Source organism: Saccostrea echinata, unplaced genomic scaffold, assembly GCF_033153115.1.
Source record: "Saccostrea echinata isolate AGI-Se365-2 ecotype Australia unplaced genomic scaffold, CSIRO_AGI_Sech_v1 ptg000022l, whole genome shotgun sequence".
NCBI classification, from domain to species: Eukaryota; Metazoa; Mollusca; class Bivalvia; order Ostreida; family Ostreidae; genus Saccostrea; species Saccostrea echinata.
Window position 1 is genome coordinate 13,156,959 of NW_026889771.1, and position 12,676 is coordinate 13,169,634.

The 12,676-nt window shown below is 30.5% G+C and overlaps 1 protein-coding gene across 1 annotated transcript in view; it reads right to left on the bottom strand.

The window, feature by feature from the left end:
- Nucleotides 1-12,676, bottom strand: part of LOC133190446 (charged multivesicular body protein 5-like) — a 445,151-nt gene that overhangs the window by 181,839 nt on the left and 250,636 nt on the right. The gene's annotated exons all lie outside the window — the stretch shown is intronic.

Below are 12,676 nucleotides of genomic sequence, written 5' to 3' on the forward strand. Positions count from 1 at the left end.
CATATTTGGATTTTTTTCTAATTATGTACGATAAGGATTAACTAATAACTAAATTGTATGACAAACGAGATGACTTAAACTTTCCATCGTCAACTTTCCTAACTTATGAAGTAATAATCCGCTATCGCCTGCATATGGTTTTACATCTCTCAACTTATTCGATACTCAAATGCATGTCCCAAGTACGAACAATTTTTAAACCGAGGCAGGCTACTGAAGATAAGTTGATGTGACAGGAATTTCAACAACCTCGTTTGAAGTCGGCATTTTGTAAATTCTTTGGTCGTTATAATGACCTTGTTAGCAAATATTACCATATCGTTGAGTCGTATTTTGGCTGATTTGTTTCATACCAATTGTTAGGCCTTTGTTTTAATACTGAATTTGACTATGGAATGTTCCGTCTACCTGATCAATACAAAGGGCTCACGGCGGGTGTGACCGGTCAACAGGGGATGCTTACTCCTCCTAGGCACCTGATCCCACCTCTGGAATTTCCGGAGGTCTGTGTTTTGTGCCCTCTGCACATATTTGTATTGTTTGTAGATTTTTTGAGATCGATCGCTGCTCGTTATCTTTGGATTATCAATTATGTTTTACCATAAAAGAAGATAAACTTATTAAACAACTTTTTTTTCTTATTCAATTTATATGACAGTTAAATGAAAGATAGCATGTAAGTCTTGCTTATGTTACGTTTATACCACCCCAGTCATGTTATATTCGTCCTTATAATTATATATTATGTAATTAATATTGTATTATCTTATTTCTTTGTATGTCCGATGTGGAAATATCACTATACCATCATTAATACTATTGTGTAAACATGTTTGTATGTATAATCGTAGGGTTACCCGAATTTCCTCTATAACAACATTTGAATCATGCACATAAATATATGTGCGAGACCCATAAACCCCAATCCTTACCTTGATTATCTATGGCATCATGTCTTAAGTCTTTTCCTTGCAGTTCCCTACCATTATCCCCCCATAACACACCCAATTACGTTTAATTACAAAGCTAGGCCGAATGTTTATCTCCTCCAAATATGGCGCTAAACAGAGCGGTACTGCTCAATTCGCGCGAGGATACATTCGGCCCTAGTGATGAAAAGGTATATAAACAGCGGTTTTGGACCCAACTGTCACTTTTCACCCCCAGCCCATAACGGAAAGTCACTTGGCCTCATTACCTAATCTCTATTATTTATTACTGGATTTACTGGCAGTTACCAACTATGGATAACCCGGATCCAGAGAGAATGGTAAATATTATTTAAGACTTTCAGAACCATTTTATTTAAAAAGCTTGAATTTGATGCCAATCCCCGGCAGACCCATACCCATTTGATTATTGTTACAAATTCATACGGGTGACCCGTTAGACCCGGATACCCTTTTTATTTTCGGGTGACCCATAATTTATTATTGCTTAATTGATAATTGTCTTATTGTTCATTGTTATTCATTGTTTTCATCATAATAAATTTTATAAATTTACAACCTGACTTTTTATTTAGAGTTAAAGGGTAAAATTCAGAAACAGGAGACCCACAATAATTTATTTTCATTGTAACAAACCCTGGAACAGGTGTAAACGTTACACTTATATTTGTTTAAATTGTCTGTTTTATATAAAAATATATGCTTGATCTGTTGACGTACTGTGCATTACATGTGACGGTATAATTTTAACGATTTTTCTTTCATTCTTGTCCTTGCTGTATATAGATATTGATAGATATAGATATTGATTTAATATTCTTTGTATAATTTTTAGATATGGTAAGATTGATATACTAGCAAGTAATTAGTTTTAATGATAATTATCAAATAGTAGAGAAAAATTGTTATTTTTGCATTACTTGGTATACAATGTATAGAATTTTTCGTACATTGTATGTACTTCTGTCAAATCAATGTCCAAAGACTTCATCTTATATAAACTAGAAAAAATATGACTCGATAGGCTTTGATGATGCTTTAAAAAAATTTCACATTATTCTTTTGTAAGTTTTGTAAAAATTTATTAACACAAGGTGATAGGTAAAACTTAAATGAAAAGAAAAAGACTTTATTCAACATTTATATGTATTGATGAAGTTTAATGTATTCATATGTTAATTCACTATATTCTGCGGATTTCGAAATAAAGACACCACATAGTCTCACAGATCTGTTTCATATTTGGGTATGATGCTACATATACGAGTATATTCATTTACTTAGTAACAAGTAGTAATGCATATGGTATTTATGTCTCCCAATTGATTTAAAAAAACGTTGACGTTCAAAATCTAAAGCAAGGACCATTTCTGATATTACATGGGTAACACAATCTCGTCTAACGTCTACATTTCATAAGTCTACAGTCGTTACCATAGGCTTATTTAAGGTTTTGTCAAAGGTCAATATGCCCAAAATTTTATTTTTACAATAGCTCCAAAACTATGTGAGATATAAGGTTAAAACTTTTACAGTTTATAAATATATCATTGATTAACAGATAGAAAATATCACTTGAAAACAGATATTTAAAAAAATATATTTTTTGAGAAAAAAGTTTCAAAAAAATTTGCATGTTTTTAAAAAAATGCACCTGCTTCATTCTGTACTTTTAGTGAAAACCATCATTGCAGAAATAATATATGTTTATCAATGAAGGACAAGTTGGACGTGAATGGTCTCTGAAAGGCTGTTATTGAAAGCATGACATGTATAAAGAGAAGACCCCTATAAAATCCGCCATTTGCAATGTACTTTCGGTTTCAAATCTTAACATTTGGACAAAATAAACAGGGAAAACAACTTTCCAGAGGCTATCGAAGTCCAACTTGCCCTTCATTGATAAACATATATTGTTTCTGCAATGATGGCTTTCACTAAAAGTACGGAATTAATTAGGTGTAGTTTTTAAAAAATATATGCATTTTTAAAAAGAATTTTTCTCGATAAATATTTTTTTTAAGTATTTGTTATCAAGTGATATTTTCTATCTGTTAATCATTGATATATTTATAAACTGTAAAAGTTTTAACTTTATAAACCACATAGTTTTGGAGCTATTGTAAAAATAAATTTTTGGACATATTGACCTTTGGCAAAACCTTAAGACTCTTTGCGCAAGTGGCCATGTTATCCTCGCAGTTTATATACACAATTAAAACGTAAGCTTATTGTCATGCATGTAACTATGTTTTCAACCCTTCTCTCAAATTTCCCAGAAAAGCATTTATGCAACGAGGCAAACTTGATCAAAAATGCAAAAAATAGGTATATGGTTTGGATATAAAACGAATTCTGCACGATATATTCTTAAATCTATATGTGTCGATTTCAATTGCGCACAATATGCAAACACTGGATTTTTACATAACTTGCTCAAGGACTGCTTTTCCTAAATAAGTAAGGCAAGCATATCTTTTTTGTGGTGTAAAATCATGTACATAAATACTTATTTAGTAATGTTTATTAATTGATATGTAAACAATTCAAACATCCACTTTGTGTTATTTATATACACTGTAATAATATTTTATTTTTTTGTAAGGAAGCTCTTAATACATACTGGCTACTGAAGAGTTCAAATTTCATGGAAGTTTTATGCAGCTAGAGTGATCTGCCCTTTGATGTAAAATTCTACATTAATATAATAATTGAAAATAGATTAAAATATTCTTAATATTACATTACTTACATAAAGTAATCGAAAACATTATTTGAATCTCATTTACTAATACATGCTAATACGAACTGTACTTCACTGGTTTTTTAACGTTATTCATGGAGAAGTCTGGCAGGTGCATTATGTTGAAAATAAACCAGGAAAAATCAAAATGAAAATCTTTATCTGATAAAATTTTCTAAAGTTCAAAAAATATTTTTCAATAGTGTTTAGAACTTCCTTAAACAATATTAAAATGAAGCATCTATCCAACTAAAGAAAGAACTTCAAGTGTTTTTCTAGATCCAAATCTACAAGAGCAATACTTAAATATTTTTTTAAGAAACCTTAAAACATTGAAAATAAGAACATAAAATGTTGAAATATTTATTTATTCTTTCCATTCATTTGTTGCAAATATATCCCATTGTATTTTAGCTACAGTATAAAGAATATGAGAAAGGAGTTTTCTTATGTATGATATTTCCCCTATTGTCTGTTTAATTTCAGTTGTTAATTGGATTAACCTAGTAAGAAATGCGTCTACTGGGGTTTCACTAAAATTGCTCTTTTGTTTGATATGTACATCTGAAATTAAATTCTTGCTAGGAGCTTCACATCAAGATAAAAAGCAAACTTTCTTTGATTTAATTTCTCTTTACCGCAACTGAGAAGAATGCAAGCAGAAGAACCTGACAAAATAGATGCCATCACTTTCCGGCCCGTTATCCGGCCAGTTTGCTTTATTGCGAAGTTTTCCATCACACTTAAACTGGTATTCTTTGCTTTGAGTTCACTGAAAATAAAAGAAGTATTTTAAAGAAAAAAATGAGAAAAGAGTTATAAAACTTCTATACATAAATAATTTTAAAAAAATAACAATATTTATTTATCTTAATACTAGTATTCTGGGATTTCCTATCTAGAGCTCTTCATTTATCATGTAATTTATGATACAATGTATCTATTCTGTTTTATCAATTCATTCATAAATATATCAATTCATTCTTGAATTTTTTTCTTCTTTGTTTATTTTTACTTTGATGTATTCATTGGTTAGATAATTAAGTAGTAATCAAAGAAGAATTTTAATTGTGTAGAAATGTATGTAAATATTTAACACGCTGACCATGACTAGATAAATGTTTGATTTTAGTTGATAAACTAGCAGATCCTCATGATATTCCTGAAGATTTGATAGTGGTTTCAGTAAACGTAAATATATATAAATATATAATCTCCCTTTAACCATGAATTTTTGATGATGCATTTTGCAAGACAAAGAAAACTTTTAAAGTAATGAGTTTGAAAATATCACTTTTGAATACATACCATATGCCTTTGTAGTATTGTTTTCTTCTAAATTTTGTACATTCAATTCTTTCTCCCTTTTTAGAGTAAATCTAATGATCAAAAAATGAGACAAGATTTTTTTAAAAATAGAAATAAACATGTATATCAAATATCTAGAGTTTTAAAATAAACAAAAGAATTAAATGATAAAAAATGATAAAAAAAAATTTAAGAGGTCCTAATCACAGAAAACCCCATGATTTTTCCTATTGTCCTCGCAAAGAAATTCACTTTTAAAGTAAACATAGTCACTACACTGAGCTGAAAACTGTTTAAAATGATCTCTGACAAAGAAGATGAAAATGAGAGCGTATGTGAAAACTGTGCCTCTTTTAAATAAATTGACGAAGAACTCATATTAAAGGTATGATTTTTTTTTATTGGAAAGAAAAGTCTTTAATGCTGCATTCAGATTGATTCAGAAATTCAAAAGTAAAAAAGGAGAGTTAAAATTAAAAGTCAAACTGGTCGATTGAAATTTGTATGGACACCAAAATGTATAGATGCTATGTGCAACATGATATCTGAAAATGTCAGTTTTATAGTTCTAAGCATTTCATAATCATAACATTTTATAGAATTCTGACAACGGATATAAATTTAATAATATTTATATCAGAAAGGTGCCTTATTTTCTTAAATTGCTTTAGAGAAAACAAACATTAAATGTGCCAACGGTCTATTTAAAAACAAATATTTTAACAAAATAGAAGATTTATCAAATTTGCATGATGGATGACGAAACTTGTATGCACTTTTTGTAGCCAAAAAGGAAGATCAATAACAAAATGTGGAATCAAAGGAAAAGCTTCGTTCTTATTATTGTTAAGAGTAAGAAGGACCCGAAGCATGTTTTATAAGCTTTCATTTTTTTTCAGAGGGTCTAGTAAAACATGTAGATACACCCAAAGGAAGGACCATCAATGGTAACTTTTATGTTCAAATTGCACAGAGAAAGGTAAACAGATTTCCTGCAAAGGAAGTCCAAATACCGCCCCCAGGGTAATTTTCTTGCACCTGACAACGCTGCTGCGCAGAGAAATAAATGAAATTCTGAAGAAAAGGAAGTTTACAGAGCTTTGCCATTCCCCATATTCGCGAGATAAACGCATGAAAACAATCAAAGGAAGATTTTACAATATTAGATATTTCATGGGAAGTGATATTCATCAGTGTCTTTAGGGCATCCTTAAAGATGAGTATGCTGGTGTTTTCTGGTCATGGGTACAAAGACTTAAGACATGTGTAAAGGATAACAGGGAATGCTTTGAGCGATTGAAGTGGTTAAAATATGTATTACGTACTTTTCTTACTTTAAGATGACCTATTGCATTATTTATTGAACGACCCTCGTATAGAGTTGCTAATAATAAATCATGAAACATTTATATATTGGCGAGCTGATAGGAATCATAACATTTTTCTGCATACCAATTTTTCTTGGTGAGTCTTATTTCCTCCGATGAGTCCTGCATATTGTGGCTTCTAGGTCAAAGCATTCAAATTTTTCTACTTAATTTCCTTCCTAGAAAGATATAACATAATATGAAATTGTGTCAAGACAGCTATTCAATTGATTATGAATGTGACATCAAAATAATCAAACACGATATATAGACAATTGTACTCTGTGCTTCTAGATATACTCTGAATGACTTACCATGAACATGCCAGTATAGAGATTGCAGGATGATAATTCCGAATCACAACTTACTCTTCAAATTTGTTTTTAATGCATCAGTCTGTTTTAGGTGTAAAGACCCTCAACTTTAAATTTTACCAAACATTTTTTTTTTAAAATTCAAAACGTTGAGAAAATCAAGAGCAATAGCATTAATTAAATTCAAATAGATAAAAGAATGTTATCACTACATAACAGGGTTCTAATTGGCGACCGATTAGTCGCCATGGCGCCTTAAATTTTTGATTGGCGCCTAAAATTTTTCCATAATTCGCCAAATTGGCGACCATTTTAAATTGACTTGACGATCGTCGAATTCCGGAAATTTTCACATTTTTAACAATTTTTCTGAAAAAGCGGAAAGAAATTTAAAATAATAGGAAATTATTTTTAGCACTGACCATGTCATGTTTTCTTAGGCACGTCATGGGTCCCTATATTCTATTGACCTTTAAAGTTGGCCCCTTAGAAAAATTGCCTGGCGACTAAAAATTTGCATTGACGACTAAATTTTTTTGATAAGGCGCCAGCTGGCGCCTAAATTTTAGAGGCCACTTAGAGGCCTGCATAAAAAAAAATGATTTATCTATGAAAAAAATATTTAGTGTCATTCATAATTCATATTAGGAAGCATATAAATGAAGCGCTGCTTTTTAAGTCAGAATATCCCATTGTTATCTGTGCCTGTGAAACAATTTGAAGTTATTGCATCCATCAGTAAGAATTATTTTTAGGTCAAATTTTTAAAATAACTGAAAAATATTGGCAAAAGATAATAGAAGTCAATTTTGCGTCTTACAGTTTTTTGAATGAAGTGACAATATAATGATAATACGACATATTTGTCACTTTTCCCCCTTTTAATTAAACATATACCGGTATGTATTCTTGCAAAATGAAGAAAAAAACTACCATTTGGTTAAATGTATATACATTCATTTATATACTGGCACAATAACAAGTGCGAAAGTGCATTTTCTGATGATATTTTCATGGATTTACATGTAACTAGTATATTCTAAGAATTGAAAACTGTAAGAAAAGCTTTCTTTGCTCCACAATGCAAGAAAAAAATACATTTTTTATGTAGATTAAGCACAGTTTATGCAATTTAAATTAAATCTTTTTGAAAGCAACATATGTCAATGTTTTCTTCTATAGATGTGTCAATGGTGAAAAATATAGGGACTAGGAAGCTGTCTCATATGCAGAATGAAGAACTTTGTACAGTAGACATAATGACAGATGCTAGACATAATCGGAGGGAAAATGCAAACTGCACAGGTATTGTGGCCATCTGAGAAAAGACAGAGTTTTATCTTTTGAACATGTCACAAAATATTATTCTTATTTGACACAGAGAAAAATTTAAAATAAAAATCAATATCTGAGAGATTATAATCTAATTTTGGTGTTCATGTCCGTTATAGAAACCAACCCATTAACAATTTCTTTAAAAAAAAAACGTGTATCAGAAAGTCAAATCAAATCTGACATGCTGTGAAAACTGCCTTAAAATTCTCAACTTATTTAGCAAAGAAAACCTGGTCATCCGAACTAGACGATAAGTGGAACTTTTGGCAACCCATATCCTCTAAGTTTCTAAGTTAATTACAGTTAATTGATAAAATTTCTAAAGCAAATATATTGATCAATATACATATTCCCTCATATTTTTCACATCATATTATTTGTACTATAAATAATATTTCACATACCTTTGTTTCGTGATATTGTACAAATTCAGAGGTAACATTGTACTTGATTATTACTCATTGCTATGTTACTGATTAATACATATTATGTGTGAAAACAAACTTGGCTTTGTCGCCTTGTGACGGTACATAAAGTCGCTCTTACATATTGTCGCCGAACAATATGTATGCATGGACATTGTCATAGACTTATACGTTACACAAATAAGGGACAACACCCAAGCCTATAGTTAACTTCATATTATTTCTCAATTTTTATGTATGAATTTAAGTAATTTTTAAGGATACCTACATGTATTTAAGAAGCATCTTTAGACCTTTGGCCTTCAAATGTTCTCTAAATCTCACGTTACAAGAAAAGAAAAGAAAAGAAAAGTAAAAAAAAAACTCAATAAAATAAATACATAATTTTCAGATTTACTCATTCATTAGGATTCTTTCGATTCAGTATTGAATATTTTAAAAACAAGTTTTCTTTAAACTAAGCATGAAATTTGTTTTTTGCTGCCTGCTTAATCTCAGATGTCCTTTGTTAGCAACTACGTATGAAGTAGAATAGGAAACTTTCTTTGCTTCCATTTTTTCAGTGAATCTCGCAAGAACATGCATCGAAGAGCAAGCGTGTACATTATTGATAAAAGAGATATATATCATCACTTTCCATCTGTTATTTGCCTGTTTGCTTCATTGTTCATTTTTCATCGTTACTTCCCTTAAAGTTCTGATGTTGGTTTTTCATCGATCTGGATTTCAACTGAAAATTAAATAGTTTTAATACACATAGATCTACATGTATATTCATTATTACGTTTTATTATCTTAATATCATGCTTTCTTTTTGAGAGCTCTTTGTTGACCATATATTTCAAACATATTTCAAGCAATTAGAGGGTACTGATTTTTTCTGGTATAAGGACTACAAAAATTGCTTTGTTCTGGTTAAACAAATAAATAACAAATAGGGGGAACTTCAAATATTTTCAATTGTCAAATTTTAATTCAAGCAACTGAAAGGGTCATTATCTTCAGATCTTATCTTTTGGTCTGGATTTGTGACCTTTTTTTTCTCTTTGGGGAATGACTGTTCTTATAACTAAGCAGTTCCTTATAAACTAGTCATAAAAAATGATCAATAAACTTATTCAAAAAAGGGGGAAAAAAGAATGTTAATGTGCTATCAAGCACTTGCTTAAGCAACTTAACCAATACAAAACCTATTGCTTATTTTAAATGACTTTTCATTCTATATAATTGTTACTGAATGCATATAACAATTTATATGCCTTTCAGGGGCTCTGAAAAGGAGAATAAAGTAACATGCTCCTTTTTTTAGACAAGAAAAATTGTTTTTCTTTATTGCAGGCCTCTCTTTGATGTTAATTCACTTCCAAAAAAATTACCATATCCATGTTTACAAATGCAGGTGTGATGCAATTTAAGAATTCCACAATGGGCGCAATTGAGAATTTCCGGTCATATGGTGTACTGAGAATTTAAAAATTGTATCAGTTATAAAAGTCTATATTCGTAATGTAGACACGACAGTGAGTTGCATTCTTTTATCAGTAAATCAAGAGAATATTTAATTGTATTTATTTCGAATTGTACTTTAGCCTCTTTATACAGAAATCAGAAAAGAACACACATTGAATGAATTTTTTTTCCAAAATGACACGTGATGATCTGTCGAGATACTGCCAACCACCGGCGCCAAGTAGGTCGTTATATTGATGAGGCATCTACACTTCTTATCGTGAATACCAGATGTTTAAGTGAGGAATTATTATATGAGACTTATTTTGTGAGTAAAAGTTAGTAATTTTGTTATTATAAGTATATTTATCTATTTATTCAAGATCTCCTATACAGATATAATTTTTTCAAAAAATTTCAAAATCTGTTTGCCGGAAATAATGATGAACGTACGATTAGCATACATGTATGCTGATTAATAGTTAATATATTTTATAAATTAAGGTCTTAATGCTTAAGTAGAACAACAAAATTATAATATAATATTATCAGTTGTAATCGTTAACATCATTTTCAATACAAATAATGGTGCCATATAGCTTTTTGTCTTAAGGCAACACGACACTAATACATTTAAAATCAATGGTTAATGCTCATGTCACATAACATTTGAGGAGTTTGTTGGACATTTATTCAATGCTGCAATAAAGATAGTGTAATTTTTATAATAGAAAAGAGCATTCCCTTTAACTACAGCATTTAAAAAATTGAAATTTCCTCTTGTTTACTTTCAAAAGATCCTTTTTCTTTATCAAAAGATTGGTTCCTAAATTAAAGATTGTCTGCTTAAATATAGCAAAAACTAGCTGCGGTGAGCTTGCCTAGCATTAGAAGACATAAAACAACAATTATTAAATAATAATTGTATTTATGTATTTAATGCCGTTATTTATGTAGAGGATTCCATAAGAATTAAATGCTTGTAAACTTCCTTTATTGTAAAAATGTTTAGATCCACGCCTTGGCCAATGTACTAATTAATTTCGCCAAGCCAAGGATGGTATAACGTCACGTGGTCAGCTTAGCGAGTCAGTTGTATTTTGATACCCGCACGCTGACCACCGTTTACACGAGGCACGTCTAATTTGAAGACCCACCACCACCCCTTCAATCCTACCCCTCTTTTAATGATTAATATATTATATGTGCCATTTTGTTTTAATGTGTCATCTTATTGCTCTTTTTTCCTACGAAGTTTTGTCTTCCTTGTAGGTACTTGGCCCATTTTGTTTTGATGTGCCATCTTTTTTGCTAACTTTTTCTTGTGAATTTTTTTTGTCTTGTTTTAGAGCTTGCCTAGCATTAGAAGTCATAAAGATTATTATTTTTATGACATGTACTACTTCAAAACACCCTGAAATTTTTAGGCCCCTTGAAAGATCAATAAGGTGATAGTCAAGGGCATCGTTAAAAATAATGTTTTGATGGGGGGGGGGGGATAATGATAAGTGTGCCACTTTGTTTTACATGTCATGTGATTTCAATGAATAATACTGTGTAAATACATTAGCAATTCTGAATCATTTTACTATGCGTATTGGGTATTTTAATCGAAGAGCAAACAGCAGAAGGATAATGCGTACGCAAAATGCGTAAGTAGAATGTATGGTGACCCAAAAATAAATTATAAGTTCTCGAAAATATGTACATTCATACTCATCTAGGAATGGATGACCAGAGGTAATCAAAATAAAATCCTATAACAGGTAACCGACATATTAAGGAGGCAACCAAAATCAAAATTAAGCAAAGATGACCGGAGGTGACCAAAAATAATATTAAACTCAAATGACCAAATGTATCAAAATTCAAACCTTAATATGTAATCAGAATTAAGTTCAGTGACAAGAGGTAACCAAAATTAATATTAATTACAAGTAACTGGAGGGAACCATATTCAGATGTAGCCATAAATCAAAATTAAAGAAATAAGTGGTGACCATGTAGAGGTATCCAAAGATAAATTCTAGATACAAATGACCAGAAGTAGTCAGAAGTGACCAGAAATAACAAAAATCAAAATTAAGCACAAGTGAGCAGAACTACCCAAATTAAGCCTAAGTAAAGGTGACCAGAGATAACCATAAATCATTAATAATAGTTCAAATAGCCAGAGTCAGCCACATTCTATATTAAGTACATGTGGCCAGATGTATAAAAAAAATTAACAGCGATCTTCCAAAAACATCATCGAATAGACAACTATTGCATTGCAAATGCACTTCAGTTTTCTTAAATATGATTTTATTTCTTTAAGAATTTTAATTATCATATTTACTTATCTACAGGTTTTCTAGACAATTAACGCCCAAGTTTATTTATCTAATTCGCCGTGCTTCTGTCCCGTATTTCTTAACTTTGTTCATAGTAACAACTAGCTCTATACAGTTTAAATCTCACAGACAGAAAGGTCGCTTAAAATCAATCTTGAACAGCTATTTTAATTTTAACCAACCTTTCTGTCTGCGATATTTATTATATATCATATTATTGTGAGTAACAATTTGTATTTAAAAGTAGTTATCGCTTATCTGCATCTTTTGGAGTGCTTTATATTTCTTTACATCTAACAGGTCTGCTTCCTGCGAATTAAGTTACTGACTGTTTATCAATTCTTTACTTACATATAACTACTGACAAGGAATAATTAAAATCAATTTGTTTTCTGACAAAATAAGAAGAAAATTATCTCTGTTCAAGAGACCATCTCATATCTTGATTTGCA